The sequence below is a fragment of the Loxodonta africana genome, chromosome 1 (genome assembly GCF_030014295.1).
Source record: "Loxodonta africana isolate mLoxAfr1 chromosome 1, mLoxAfr1.hap2, whole genome shotgun sequence".
NCBI lineage: Eukaryota > Metazoa > Chordata > Mammalia > Proboscidea > Elephantidae > Loxodonta > Loxodonta africana.
The window spans coordinates 177,372,685-177,389,335 of NC_087342.1; positions in this window are offsets into that span (position 1 = coordinate 177,372,685).

Sequence of the window (16,651 nt, forward strand, 5' to 3'; positions counted from 1 at the left end):
TGTAGGTGGTCTTTTTACTCTTTTGGTGAAGTCTTTAGATGAGCATAGGTGTTTGATTTTTAGGAGCTCCCAGTTATCCGGTTTCTCTTCATCATTTTTGGTAATGTTTTGTATTCTGTTTATACCTTGTATTAGGGCTCCTAGGGTTGTCCCAATTATTTCTTCCATGATCTTTATCGTTTTAGTCTTCATGTTTAGGTCTTTGATCCACTTGGAGTTAGTTTTTGTGCATGGTGTGAGGTATGGGTCCTGTTTCATTTTTTTGCAAATGGATATCCAGTTATGCCAGCACCATTTGTTAAAAAGGCTATCTTTTCCCCAGTTAATTGACACTGGTCCTTTGTCAAATATCAGCTGCTCATACGTGGATGGATCTATGTCTGGGTTCTCAATTCTGTTCCATTGGTCTATGTGTCTGTTGTTGTACCAATACCAGGCTGTTTTGACTACTGTGGCTGTATAATAGGTTCTGAAGTCAGGTAAGGTGAGGCCTCCCACTTTCTTCTTCTTTTTCAGTAGTGCTTTGCTTATCCGGGGCTTCTTTCCCTTCCATATGAAATTGGTGATTTGTTTCTCTATCCCCTTAAAATATGTCATTGGAATTTGGATCGGAAGTGCGTTAAATGTATAGATGGCTTTTGGTAGAATAGACATTTTTACTATGTTAAGTCTTCCTATCCATGAGCAAGGTATGTTGTTCCACTTAAGTATGTCCTTTTGAATTTCTTGTAGTAGAGCTTTGTAGTTTTCTTTGCATAGGTCTTTTACATCTTTGGTAAGATTTATTCCTAAGTATCTTATCTTCTTGGGGGCTACTGTGAATGGTATTGATTTGGTTATTTCCTCTTCAGTGTTCTTTTTGTTGATGTAGAGGAATCCAAGTGATTTTTGTATGTTTATTTTATAACCTGAGACTCTGCCAAACTCTTCTATTAGTTTCAGTAGTTTTCTGGAGGATTCCTTAGGGTTTTCTGTGTATATAATCATGTCATCTGCAAATAGTGATAACTTTACTTCTTCCTTGCCAATCCGGATACGTTTTATTTCTTTGTCTAGCCTAACTGCCCTGGCTAAGACTTCCAACATGATGTTGAATAAGAGCGGTGATAAAGGGCATCCTTGTCTGGTTCCCGTTCTCAAGGGAAATGCTTTCAGGTTCTCTCCATTTAGAGTGATATTGGCTGTTGGCTTTGCATAGATGCCCTTTATTATGTTGAGGAATTTTCCTTCAATTCCTATTTTGGTAAGAGTTTTTATCATGAATGGGTGTTGGACTTTGTCAAATGCCTTTTCTGCATCAATTGATAAGATCATGTGGTTTTTGTCTTTTGTTTTATTTATGTGATGGATTACATTAATGGTTTTTCTGATATTAAACCAGCCTTGCATACCTGGTATAAATCCCACTTGATCAGGGTGAATTATTTTTTTGATGTGTTGTTGGATTCTATTGGCTAGAATTTTGTTGAGGATTTTTGCATCAATGTTCATGAGGGATATAGGTCTATAATTTTCTTTTTTTGTAATGTCTTTACCTGGTTTTGGTATCAGGGAGATGGTGGCTTCATAGAATGAGTTGGGTAGTATTCCGTCATTTTCTATGCTTTGGAATACCTTCAGAAGTAGTGGTGTTAACTCTTCTCTGAAAGTTTGGTAGAACTCTGCAGTGAAGCCGTCCGGGCCAGGGCTTTTTTTTGTTGGGAGTTTTTTGATTACTGTTTCAATCTCTTTTTTTGTTATGGGTCTATTTAGTTGTTCTACTTCTGAATGTGTTAGTTTAGGTAGGTAGTGTTTTTCCAGGAATTCATGCATTTCTTCTAGGTTTTCAAATTTGTTAGAGTACAATTTTTCATAATAATCTGAAATGATTCTTTTAATTTCATTTGGTTCTGTTCTGATGTGGTCCTTCTCATTTCTTATTCGGGTTATTTGTTTCCTTTCCTGTATTTCTTTAGTCAGTCTGGCCAATGGTTTATCAATTTTGTTAATTTTTTCAAAGAGCCAGCTTTTGGCTTTGTTAATTCTTTCGATTGTTTTTCTGTTCTCTAATTCTTTTAGTTCAGCTCTAATTTTTATTATTTGTTTTCTTCTGGTGCCTGATGGATTCTTTTGTTGCTCAGTTTCTATTTGTTCAAGTTGTAGGGACAGTTCTCTGATTTTGGCTCTTTCTTCTTTATGTATGTGTACTTTCATCAATATAAATTGACCTCTGAGCACTGCTTTTGCTGTGTCCCAGAGGTTTTGATAGGAAGTATTTTCATTCTCATTGCTTTCTATGAATTTCCTTATTCCCTCCTTAATGTCTTCTATAACCCAGTCTTTTTTCACAAGGGTGTTGTTCATTTTCCAAGTATTTGATTTCTTTTCCCTAGTTTTTCTGTTATTGATCTCTAGTTTTATTGCCTTGTGGTCTGAGAAGATGCTTTGTAATATTTTGATGTTTTGGACTCTGCAAAGGTTTGTTTTATGACCTAATATGTGGTCTATTCTAGAGAATGTTCCATGTGTGCTAGAAAAAAAAGTATATTTTGCAGCAGTTGGGTGGAGAGTTCTGTATAAGTCAATGAGGTCAAGTTGGTTGATTGTTGTAATTAGATCTTCCGTGTCTCTGTTGAGCTTCTTACTGGATGTCCTGTCCTTCTCCGAAAGTGGTGTGTTGAAGTCTCCTACTATAATTGTGGAGGTATCTATCTCGCTTTTCAGTTCTGTTAAAATTTGATTTATGTATCTTGCAGCCCTGTCATTGGGTGCGTAAATATTTAATATGGTTATGTCTTCCTGATCAATTGTCCCTTTTATCATTATATAGTGTCCTTCTTTATCCTTTGTAGCGGATTTAAGTCTAAAGTCTATTTTGTCAGAAATTAATATTGCTACTCCTCTTCTTTTTTGCTTATTGTTTGCTTGATATACTTTTTTCCATCCTTTGAGTTTTAGTTTGTTTGTGTCTCTAAGTCTAAGGTATGTCTCTTGTAGGCAGCATATAGATGGATCGTGTTTCTTTATCCAGTCTGTGACTCTCTGTCTCTTTATTGGTGCATTTAGTCCATTTACATTCAGCCTAATTATAGATAAATAAGTTTTTAGTGCTGTCATTTTGATGCCTTTTTATGTGTGTTGTTGACAATTTCATTTTTCCACATACTTTTTTGTGCTGAGGAGTTTTTCTTAGTAAATTGTGAGATCCTCATTTTCATAGTGCTTGACTTTATGTTAGTTGAGTCGTTACGTTTTTCTTGGTTTTTATCTTGAGTTATAGAGTTGTTATACCTTTTTGTGGTTACCTTATTATTTACCCCTATTTTTCTAAGTAAAAACCTAACTTGTATTGTTCTATATCGCCTTGTATCACTCTCCATCTGGCAGTTCAATGCCTCCTGTATTTAGTCCCTCTTTTTGATTATTGTGATCTTTTACCTATTGACTTCCATGATTCCCTGTTATGTGTATTTTTTTGTTTTAATTAATCTTAATTTGTTTGTTTTTGTGATTTCCCTATTTGAGTTGATATCAGGACGTTCTGTTTTGTGACCTTGTGTTGTGCTGATATCTGATATTATTGGTTCTCTGACCAAACAATATCCTTTAGTATTTCTTGTAGCTTTGGTTTGGTTTTTGCAAATTCTCTAAACTTGTGTTTGTCTGTAAATATCTTAATTTCGCCTTCATATTTCAGAGAGAGTTTTGCTGGATATATGATCCTTGGCTGGCAGTTTTTCTCCTTCAGTGTTCTGTATATGTCGTCCCATTCCCTTCTTGCCTGCATGGTTTCTGTTGAGTAGTCAGAACATATTCTTATTGATTCTCCCTTGAAGGAAACCTTTCTTTTCTCCCTGGCTGCTTTTAAAATTTTCTGTTTATCTTTGGTTTTGGTGAGTTTGATGATAATATGTCTTGGTGTTTTTCTTTTTGGATCAATCTTAAATGGGGTTCGATGAGCATCTTGGATAGCTATCCTTTCGTCTTTCATGATGTCAGGGAAGTTTTGTGTCAGGAGTTCTTCAACTATTTTCTCTGTGTTTTCTGTCCCCCCTCCCTGTTTTGGGACTCCAATCACCGGCAGGTTATCCTTCTTGATAGAGTCCCACATGATTCTTAGGGTTTCTTCATTTTTTTTAATTCTTTTATCCGATTTTTTTTCAGCTATGTTGGTGTTGATTCCCTGGTCCTCCAGATGTCCCAGTCTGTATTCTAATTGCTCGAGTCTGCTCTTCTGACTTCCTAGTGCGTTGTCTAATTCTGTTATTTTATTGTTAATCTTTTGGATTTCTACATGTTGTCTCTCTATGGATTCTTGCAACTTATTAATTTTTCCAGTATGTTCTTGAATAATCTTTTTGAGTTCTTCAACAGTTTTATCAGTGTGTTCCTTGGCTTTTTCTGCAGTTATCCTAATTTCATTTGTGATATCATTAAGCATTCTGTAAATTAGTTTTTTATATTCTGTATCTGTTAATTCCAAGATTGTATCTTCATTTGGGAAAGATTTTGATTCTTTTGTTTGGGGGGTTGGAGAAGCTGTCACGGTCTGCTTCTTTAAGTGGTTTGATATGGATTGTTGTCTCCGAGCCATCACTGGGAAACTAGTTTTTCCGGAAAATCCACTGCGTCCAGTCCAAATCCCTGCGGGACGGTTCCCCGGCTCAGATGCTGCTTTTTCTGCTCCAAGACCAGTCACTGCCTCCCGGGGACTTCTCCTACCGGCTGCGTCCCACGCCGCCCGTGGAACCGGCTGGTCCCCCTCCCGGGGTTAGTTCAGGAGGGTGGAGCAGGTCTCTGTGCTTGTGCTGTACCTGACTGGTACGCTGGCTCCAGGCTCTGGAAACAATCGCTGCTTCCCCATATTAGTTCGTTCTCCGTCTCTAAATCTGTGTTTGTTGTTCAGGGTTCGTAGATTGTTATGTATGTGATCGATTCACTTGTTTTTCCGTGTCTTTGTTGTAAGAGGGATCCGAGGTAGTGTCTGCCTAGTCCGCCATCTTGGCTCCGCCCCCTCGAAACATCCTATTTTTGTCATCATATTTGAGAGACAATTTTGATGGGTATGTAATTCTGGTTGACTTTTTTTCTTTCAGGTTTTTGTATATACCACCCCATTGCCTTCTTGACTGTATTGTTTCTGCTTATAACATCAGAGCTTAGTCCTGTTGGTTCCCCTTTGTAGGTAACATTTTGTTTTTCCTGAGCTGCTCTCAGGCTCTTGTTTGTCACTGGTTTTGGAAACTTTGATGATAATATGCTGTAGTGATTTTCTTTTCTGGTCTATCCTATATAGGGTTCTTTGAGCTTCTTGGATGGATGTCTTCTAGTCTTTCACAATATTAGGAAGGTTTTCTGCCAGCAAATCTGAACATTTTCTGTTTTGTTTTTGTCTCTTCTTGCTCTGGAATTCTGATTACACCTAAATTATTCCTCTTGATAGTATCCCACACAACTCTTAGGCTGTCTTCATTTTTCTTCATTCTTTTTTCTGATTGTTCCTCTAACAAATTACTCTCAAAGGGTTTGTCTTCTACGTCACTGATTCTGTCTTCCATTGATTCAATTCAACACATATGCCTTCCATTGAGTTATCTATTTGTGAAATTTAGTATGGAATTTCTGGATTTCTAGTTGCTACATTTGTATGGTTTATAAAACCATAGCTGCCTATTAATTATGTCATTTTAGTCTTGTATTGTTTTCCTGAATTCTTCTAGAGTTTTGTCTGAGTTTTCCTGGATCTGTTTGAGGATCCTATACATAAGTCTTTTGAATTCCTTATTACTTATTAAAAAAAAAACCCAGTGCCACTTATTAGGTAGGTCAGTTATCATTTCTTTCTCAGGAATGTTTCCTGGTCTTTTATTTTAGATACTTGCTTGAGCTATCTTTTCCTGTTTCTCTATATGATTTGATACTGTCTGTCGTCTTCAAGGTATTTTGGTGTTATTATATTGATTGATTGTATGTTTGTTTACTTCATTTTGATTTGTTTTGTGTTGATATATCTGGGTTGGTAAGGCTTGTATGCTATACTGGTCTCTATGCTGGTAGCACTGGAGTGTTCACTACCTGTCTTCAGGTGAGTGGGGTGGCAGCTGGTAGTGTGTCAGTCTCTGTTCATTGGTTGTGTGGGATGACTGAGGTGGGCTGGTCAGGGATCATTGCTCATGAGTATACTTGACTCTAGATCCTACTGGATGGGGCAAGGCGAAGTGGGCATTCAGGTGCTTGTGCAGGGCACTGCCTACCCCTAGAGGTGGCTAGGCAGGGGCCAGTGGGCAACCAGGTGTGTGCATGGGCCATTCCCCATGGTTTGGGCCAAGAGATTTGGGGCCATCTGGTGACTTGGCATGCACACAGGGCTCTCTCCTCCACTTGGGCTGGGTGGGTGAGGTAGGGAGTGGTTGCAGGTGAGGCTGGGCTGGGTGTCTCACACCTCAACAGGCAGGGAGACAGGGATGGTGTGTCCTTATGCCATTACTGACCAGGTAGGCAGAAGGATGGAGAGCAGCTACTCTTATCACTGGTCAAAGGCCCTGGGCACCTTCCACTGGCTGCAGCCAGCAATCAGGACCCATCCCTGACCAATTGAGAGGAGGGGGGATGCTGCCTGGAGTCCAGTCAGGTGATAAATCTCTTGGTGACACTCTGTATCCATCACTCTTTGTGCACCACCCACCCTAATGGTCAGGAACCACTGCTAGTGAGTAGTCCCGCCTCCAGGTCTTGATACCCTCCCTGCTCTGTGGACTCCAGGATCTCTGGAGTTCTTGTCCTCCTTCTTGTACTTTCTTCCTTAGATCCAGTTTATGTTCCGCTCACCTTGGTTCACTCCAGGCATATATACAGAGTTTCTCTGTCTCCTAGTGGGGACTGAGTGAAGTTGCCCTCTTGTGCTCCTCTCCCGGGGTCATTGCTGAGTTTTTCTCCAGATGACTGTGTTGTGCCAAACCCTCTGGCCAGGAACTTCCACTCTGTATCTCTCCTTACTCACTGTTTCTGTTCAGTTTCTTTTTCCCATTGGTGTTTGATCTAAATCTCTATCCTTGTATTTGATGCTCAGGGTCCTAGGATTGTCATCTGAGTCTATTTAACTTAGTTTCTCAGGTCTTTACTACAGAGGGGCAGCATGGTACATCTGACTAATCTGCCATTCTGACTCCTGCTTCTACACTTAACACTTAATACCTAAAATATTATTGAACTATTTATATTTGGGGGGAAGCTATAAAAGCTCATATGACTAAGAGGCATTGTTAAATTTCTCTAAAGGTTGTTTAATATTAGAAAATTAGATAATTGATTTTTCTTAATTTTGTGACAGCTAGAGAATGTTTATTTAAAAGCTAGTTAAATAAGCTGTGTCCATGGAACTAGTTTGGGGAAGTAAAACACATGCTGTGACCAAAATTTGATGCAAATCCTAGAAGTATCTCGATCCCCTGAACAGCTCGCAGATCAGCTGATGCTTAAATATTTAGAGGATGAATCTTTACTTGAAAGAATGTACATTTTAATTTGTATCCTGATGCAGATTCTCTGATCAGGCCTTTAGTTGGCAAACCAAGTACATTACGCCTTCAAAGAATGAATGTTGTAAAATAAAATCTAAGACATCAAGCTAGGCTTTCTAAAGTTTTGTCACAATAAGACTTTGTCAGCATAGTAGTTGGAATTGTAATAATGACCTTTGGGCTAACAATCTGAATTAATTTTAAATTGGAAATACAAAACATTTAGAATTAGAAAGACTGCTATAGGTGATCTAGTCCAAATTTTGCATTTCGTAAATAAGAAATGCTATGTACAGAGACTTTAAGAGATTTTCACACTGTCAAAAAATTAGCTATTTCCTGATTCTTGGTTAAACGCTCTTTAAGTTTACCACCCTAAGACTAGACAATTCATTAGAAAAATAAGGAAAGGTTTTCATACCTTTCACAAACTTTCTATGGAATCCATAACCTGTAAAATTCATGACCCAGAGCAACCTAGGTTTGCATGAATGTTTCCAATAATAAATTAGCATGGGCAGAAGAACCGCATGTTGACCGAAATGTTGACTGTGCCTGGGTATCCTAGAATTTTACCTGCCCAAACTGCCTGGAATGCTTTTTTTTTTCTTCACAGAATCAAGCAACAAACAACAAGCAACATGGAAACAGAAGGAAGTGATGGAAAAATTAAATTTTAAATCACTTTCCTGTAACAATAGATACCTTCTAACCTATGTCCTTACTGCCATTATTATTCTACAAACGCTTTCAAGCAATTGTACCAAGCTCTGATGAATTCAAACTTTATGCCATGTTGGATTCAGATGTTCTTAATTTATTCTTGAGAAATCAAACAATAAAGATGCAGGTGAAAAACCACTATATTCTTCTCTTCAATGAAAGTTTCAAGTTTCCCTTCTCTAGATGTAACAACCATAGTGAATTTAGTGTTTTTGTTCTTATGCACATGTTTATGCTTTTACCACATACTTATTATGCCTAAAATATATGTAAATTATAATTATATATATAAAATCAGTTGTGGTCGAGTTGACTGTGAACCATGACAACCCCATGTGTGTCAGAGAACTGCACTCCATAGGATTTTTAATGGCTGATTTTTCAGAAGTAGATCATCAGGCCTTTCTTCAAAAGTGTCTCTGGTTGGATTCAAACCTCCAACCCTTTAGCTGGCAGCTGGCAGCCAAACACATTACCCATTTACACCACCCATGGACTATTTCTGTATGTGTATATATATATATATATAGTTTTTACATTTTTATCCTTATACATATGGTATCATAATGTTTACATGGTATTTTTACTTGCTATTTTTTTTAACTTCTATTTTTCTTTTATGCTTATTGATAAATTTTATTTCATTATTCCATTGACAATGAATATGCTATAATTTATTTGGTCTGTAGATGGGTATTTGGGATGTTTGCAATGTTTGTTATTATAAATAATGCTGTGCCACTCTCACAATTGTTGCTGTGTTTGAGCTCATAGTTTTCAGACATATGTGTAAGAGTTTCTATAGTGTACATGATTTTTCAGGTATGTGAATCTTAAAATTTACCAGATGTTACCAAGTTGTTCTCCAAAGTGGTTGTACCATTTACATTACCACCATGAATATATAAGAATCCTTCACCAAAATTCCATTTTGTCATATTTTCTAAAACTTTGAACAGTGTGATATATCTCATTCTTGTTTTAAGTTGCATTTCTACAATTGCTAACTAAAGTGAACAAGTGGCTGGAACTACTTTTGAGTTAATGTCGCAGCTTAGTTGTGTAAATTCAAACACCAAACTCATGTGAGAAGAAACAAAGAGTTAGGAATTCCCAGAAGACACTTTTCTATGCCTAATCAGAGAAGAGGCCTGGTCATATAATCTTCTTCAGTATCTTTCTATACAGCTGTGTGGAATTATTTTGGTCTATCCTTTCGTTGATTGTGCAGCACTTCAAATTTCTTTGAATTCCCTAATGTTCGTAGACCAAACCAAAACCAAACTCATTGCGGTAGAATCGATTTCAATTCTTAGCAATCCTATAAGACAGAGTAGAACCGCCTCATAGGATTTCCAAGGCTATAATCTTTACAAAAGCAGATTGCCATATCTTTCTCCTGGAGAGTGGCTGTTGAGTTCAAAGGGCAGCTGAGAGCTTAACCACTGTGCCAGCAGGGCTCCTTTCAAGGACCAAAGGCCTTGGCAAATCATCTCTACTTCTCATCTGCCACCCCACTTAATCCCCAATTCCCACCCCCAATACAAATCCCAATAGCCTCCTCTCCTAGATTATGTTACTTTCTTTGTTGTTGTTCCTGGAGAAATTAAACCTGACTCATTTATTAACATTCATTTATAGATATTTACTATTGTATTATTTCTACAGCAAAACAAAACTCCTGGCCAATGAATGAAATATAGTATCACATATTTATTTTGCTATCAGCCAAACAAGAACATTAAATTAGAAAAAGAATGCAATAAATTCAAAGATTTGGAGTATTTTATGTAATGCAAATGTAACTTTTTTCTTTGTATCAGTTTGTGGAAATTATTGCCATTTCTTTTGAAGTAGGAAGATTACCAACTTTTCCCACAAACACTGGCGTGCGTATATCATGAAGCTCTTGAGCAACGCTAACAACAATTCCACTGTGATGGATATCTGAATACTGAATGAAGCTGAGAGAATTTTAAAAGAATTGGACTCACTGTGACCTCTACTCACTGAAGTTCAGATTCCATCGCTCAAAAGGCAGACACATTTCCTACTTACCAGCTGTCAGCTGAAATGGAATTTTTTTTAGTTTAAAGGCAACTCCCTCTACATTTCCTTTGTCAGTAATGAAACTCAAAGGAAATGGCTCAAAATGAACTATGATAGTTTTCCTTTTACAGGACGGTTGTGTATATTCAAATCTGATTTTCTTGAAATGTCTTTAGAAGGTAGCTACCTTAGTTCACAATACTCTGAAAAAGATGAAAACAAAGAAAATCAAACCCTGCTTTAATGCTTTATATAAAATATGTACAGAATATTAGACCTATTGCCGTCGAGTCAATTCCAACTTGTAGCGACACTACAGGACAGATTAGAGCTGCCCCATAGGGTCTCCAAAGCAGTAGTATTCACGGAAATAAGCTGTCACATCTTTCTGCCGAGGAGCAACTGGTAGGTTCAAACTGTTGACATTTTAGTTAGCAGTCGAGCTCTTAACAGCCATGCCACCAGGGCTCCCTGTACAGAATATTAGAAGATATATATTATTTCAGGAATTTTATGTGTGATACCAAGATAGGTTATTCTTAATATGCAATTGGTTTTCCAGACTGTCATTTTGAAAGCAGTTATTTAGTCTTCTCAGTTAACTTCTAGTTAGGAAATATAGACGTTTTCTGAAGAATAAAGAGAAGGGTGCGTTAAAAACCTCTCAGTGTATTCAGTAACTGAACTCTTGATGTAATCACTTCACAGAGTATCTTCTGAATAGTTTCTCTTATAAATTTGAATTTATATTTTTAATTCCTTTTAAAGTGCACTCTGTGGGATAAAGTTTTTGAGTTAAAATTTTGAGGAGAGAGAAAAAATATTCTGGTCAGCAAAATCCTTTCCATAAACAACTTTTAGGAACCTGGTACAGGATGTTAGGTTTTCAGACTATGTAGCTTTTCTTCTTGAGAAATTTTAAGAGTGTATTTAACTCTCTTCAGAAACAGTGAGTTCAAAGTGATGAAATATAATTTCCCTGCCTCCTCTCTTTGACCTTCAGTTTAGTTTCAAGATTGCTTTTAATATTTATACTTTATAATAATTCTCTGTCATTATTCTAAGAGGTAACATTCTCCGAGATTTTAGAAGCCAAGTGGCTAGAGTTTTAGGAGGTATAGGATTCATATTTGTTGTTTTTGTTGTTAGCTGCCTTTGAGTTGGCCCCTGACTCACGACAACCTCACATGCTACACAGTGAAATGCTCCATAAGGTTTTTGTGGCTGTAATTTTTATGAGAGAAGATAGCTAGGCCTTTCTTTTGCCGATCCTCTGGTAAAATTTGTATTTACCTATAATAACAATGATGGAAAACATTTCTATAAGAGTATAAAATAAAAAAAAGATAACAGGAAAAACTAAATAAATTCTGAAAAGGCATATTCTTCCTAATAATCCATAAGTTTTTCATTCAGCTTCTAGATTTTTCCCCTGTACTCTGGTTTATCTCACACTCTAGATGGTAGAGTGGTTTCAACTGTAACGTGGGGGTGAATTTAATGGAACATCTACCTTCTTAGGTGAGATAATTGTTGCTGTTGTCAGGTGCTGTCAGTTCCGACTCAACGACCCTTATGGACAACAGTAGGAAACACTGCCGGTCCCACACCATCCTCACAATCATTGCTATGTTTGAGCACATTGTTGGCAACCACTGTGTCAATCCATCTCATTGAAGGTCTTCCTCTTTTTCACTGACCTTCTATTTTAACAAGCATGATGTCCTTCTCCAGGAACTGGTCCCTCCTGATAACATATCCAAAGTAAGTGAGACAAAGTTTTACCATCCTCTCTTCTAAGGAGCATCCTATCCTGGCTGTACTTTTTCCAAGACAGACTTGTTCATTCTCCTGGCAGTCCATAGTATATTCAATATTCTTTGTCAATACCTAATTCAAAGGCATCAATTCTTCGTCTTCCTCATTCATTGCCTGGCTTTTGCATGCATATGAGGCAATTGATAACACCATGGCTTGAGTCAGGTGCACCTTAGTCCTCAAAGTGACATCTTTGCCCTTTAACACTTTAAAGAGGTCTTTTGGAGCAGATTTGCCCAATGCAATACATTGTTTGATTTCTTGACTGCTGCTTCCATAGGCATTGATTGTGGATTCACGTAAAATGAAATCCTTGATAAGGCAATCTTTTCGCCATTTATCATGATGTTGCTTATCAGTCCAGTTGTTAGGACTTTTGTTTTCTGTATATTGAAGTGTAATCCATACTGAAGGCTGTAGTCTTGCATCTTCATCAGGAAGTGCTTCAGTAGGCCTAAGATTGAAGCTGACCTGATATGGCACTGACTAGATTAAACTACCACAGATTACTTCAGTAAAATATTGCTGTCAGAATGGCTCTCAAATTGTTCTGATACGGAGAACACGAAAACAGCAGCCTGAGGCAGGCAGGAAAAATAATTCTGGATCTGAAACCAGAAGCTTTGAGTTTGTTCGCCTGCTTTTCTACAATGTTTATTTACTTCAGATAAGCCACTTACACCCTTTCTTTTCTATAAAATAAGCAAGAAAATAATTGTTCTACCACGTTATTGGAATTTTAAAAGAATGAAATAATTATGCAAATAATTACACAAATAAATCAAATTAAAACTATAAACTTTTAGAAAATGCAAAACATTAAATTTCTTGGCATTATCATATTTATAATGCAATGACTTAGAATCATAGATTTTTACAGCTAGAATGAACAGAGAGCATTTTCTAGGCTTATGTTTCCTAACCATTTTTAGGTTACAGACCTTATGGAGAATTTGAGAAAAATCCTAGATATTCTACCAAGAAAAATATATACACTTTCAGACAAACCATACTGCATATAATTTCATGTGTTTCATGTATCCGAAGATGAATGTCTGATAATTTCACTGTTTTATTCTACAGAGTGGAAATGAGACCTAGAGAAGTGATGAAATTTAACTGAGGTTACACAGAAAATTTGGATTACAGATGAGTCTAAAGTGTACGGCTGCTGACTCGCACTCCAGTGCTCTATTTCCCTAGACTAAAGTTGCTACTAACCAAAACGTTGGCCATTTGAACCCACCCAGCAGCTCTGTGGGAGAAAGACTTAGCAATCTGCTTCCGTAAAAATTACAGTCAAGAAAACCCTATGGGGCAGTTCTACTCTGTCATGTGGGGTCGCTATGAGTCGTGATTGACTTTATGCCCCCCAATAGAAACAGCAACAATGATAAGCCCTCTCTATTTCAAAAAGACACTTCAGGAATGAATACAAGACAGAGCACTCTCAGCCTCCTCTACTTCTTTTATCTGATTCCTACATGGAGCTTCCAATATTCCATCTGAACATTGGTAATAATAATAATAGTAAAGGTTGGAAATTACTGCTGTAGAAGAAGAGCAAGATGATAGATATGAAGTAAGAAAAACAAAACAATACCAGAGTCAGGGTTCTCTTTTCATTCTCATGGCAGAAAAGTATGGCTCCCAGAAATTATGAAGTTCTTTCAAAACCACATAGTGTCTAGTGCAGGCATAAATAGCCATAAAAATATTAAGAAAATTCAATTTATATTTTTAAAACTCTCAAAAAAGAAATCCCCAGACACATATGGCTTCGCTAGGGAATTTTACCCAACATTTGAAGAATTAACATCAGTTCTACACAATCTCTTCCAGAAAATAGAGAAGAGAAAACACTTCCCAATTCATTTTATAAAGCTAGTATTACCCTGGTACCAAAACCAGGCCAAGGCAGTGCAAAACTTAGAACTAAACTCCAGTATCCCTCGTGAATACAGACACAGAAGTCATTGTCCAAATAATAATAAATAGAATTCAGAAATGTATAAAAAGTGTTTCACACCATGATCAAGTGAATTTATTCCAAGGAGGAAAGCCTAGTTTATATTTGATATCAATCAATGCATTCTTCCATATTAAGAGGCTAAAAAAGAAATATAACATGATCATTTTAGTTAATGTAAAAAAGCATTATAAAAAATTCAACACCAATATCATGATAAAAATTTTCAGCAAAAAAACCTACATTTAACACCACACATAATGATGAAAAATTAAATGTTTTTCCCCTTGAATCTGAAACAAGGCAGGGTGTTTGCCCTTGCCACTTTTATTTCACATAAAAAAGAAGTTTTAGCCTGTGCAATGAGACAAAGAAAGGAAATAAAAGGCATAAAAATCAAAAAGGAGGAAATAACCTTTATTTGCAGATGGCATGATTATCTATGTAGAATATTCCAAGAAATCTACCAAAAAACCTCCTAGAACTAATACTTGATTTCATTGTGGTCATGAGATACAAGTTTAGTAAAAAAAAAAACAAGTATGTTTCCGTATACAACCAATGAACATATGAAACCAAAATCTAAACTATACCATTTGTAATCACTCAAAAAATGAAATACTGAGGAATCTCCAAGTAAATAATACTAAATACTTAAGTATAAATCTAATGAAACATACAGAGGGCTTGAATGCTGAAAACTACAAAATACTCATTACAATACATCAAGAATTATTTAAATAAATAGACAGGCATACTGTGCTCATGGATTGGAAGTCTCAACATAGTAAAAATGTCAAATCTCTTCAAATTGATATATGTTTAAGAGAATTTCTATCAAAGCCCCAGCAAGATATTTTGTAAATAAATAAGATTATACTAAAGTAGGAATAGAAGCTAGAATAATTTTTTTAAAGGAAAAGAATAAAGTGGTAGGAATTTCTCTACCCACTTTTAAGACTTTTTATATAACTACATTAATCAAAAATTATGTGACCCTTTGCCATAAGATCAGAAGAGCTGTATGGTGCTCAGCTACCACTACTGAGCATTTTGATCAAAGATTCTAGAGAAGAATCCTGATCAAAAGGGAGAAAATGCAGAAGAGAATTTAAAAGTCTCATGGACTCCAAACTTCCTGCAGCCAGAAAAGTTGGATGAACACCTGAAATTACTGCACTGAGATAATCTTTAAATCTTAAACCAAAAGGATCCCTTAAATTCTTCTGTAAACCAAACAAGAGTTTAGCTTAACTAGTAAAAAATGTTTTCTTTGAGAATTAAGAACTAACTATATGGAATCAAATTGACAATAGCAACTTGAAAGATTAGGTAGGAACCTGTTATGGATTGAATTGTGTATCCCGAAAATGTGTTGTACATCCTAACATCTGCCTGTGGTTATAATCCTATTCGTGATTAGAGTGAGTCTGTCATGTTAATGAGGTAGAAGTAGGTTTATCAATGAGGATTAGATTATGTTTATTATGTTAATGAAGCAGGATTAGGGTATATCTTGAGTCAATCTCTTTTGAGATCTAAAAGAGATTAAAAAAGCAAGCCAGAGAAGCAGAGATGGGGGAAGAGAGATGCCAAGCCACATGAAGACCACCCAGGAGCATAAGCTCAAAGAGACAAGGACCTTCCTCCAAGCCAACAGAGAAAGAAAGCCTTCCCTTAGAGCCAGCACCCTGAATTCAGACTTCTAGCCTCATAACTGTGAGAAAATAAATTTCTGTTTGTTAAAGCCATCTACTTGTGGTATTTCTGTTATAGATGCACTAGATATCAAAGACAGAATTTGGTACAAAGAGTGGGGTGTTGCTTTAACAGATACTTAAATGTGAAAATGACTTTGGAATTGGGTAATGGGTAGAGGCTGGAAGAGTTTTAAGGTGCCTAATAATAAAAGCCTAGATTGCCTTGAAGAGGCTGTTGGTAGAATTATGGACATTGTAAACACAATTCTGATGAGGGCTCAGAAGGAACTGAAGAGAGCTATAGAGAAAGTCTATGTCACGTTAGAAAATACATATGACACCAGCAACAGAATTTTACCAGAAATGTGGATGTTAAATATGCTTCTGATGAGGCTTTAAAAGAAAATGACGAACATGTGATTGGACAATGGGAGAGGGACAATATTTTTTATGCAGTGGCAAAGAACTTGTCTGAATTATGTTCAGATGTTTGGTAGGAGGTAGAACTTGTAAGCGATGAACTTGCTTATCCGGATCAGGAGATTTCTAAGCAAGATCTTAAAGGGTCTCTGTGGTTTCTCCTTATAGTAAAATGCTATAGGAAAGAGATGCAGTTAAAAACGAACTGTGCAAAATGGAAACAAAGCTTAAAGGTATGGAAAATTCTGTTGTACAAACTAAGGACAAGGACGTATGTCCTAGAATTTTCACCAAAGACGTGACTACATAATCTTTTGTCAAAGAGATTAAGTCTGTGACTGATGGATCTAACCAACTACCAAAACAGAAAACCCATCAACTTAGACTGAAGAGGAGATGGAATGAAAGGAAAGAATGCTGTCTTCCTCTTGAAATTCTACAGGCATAAAACAGGCCAAAGGAGCTACATCTGT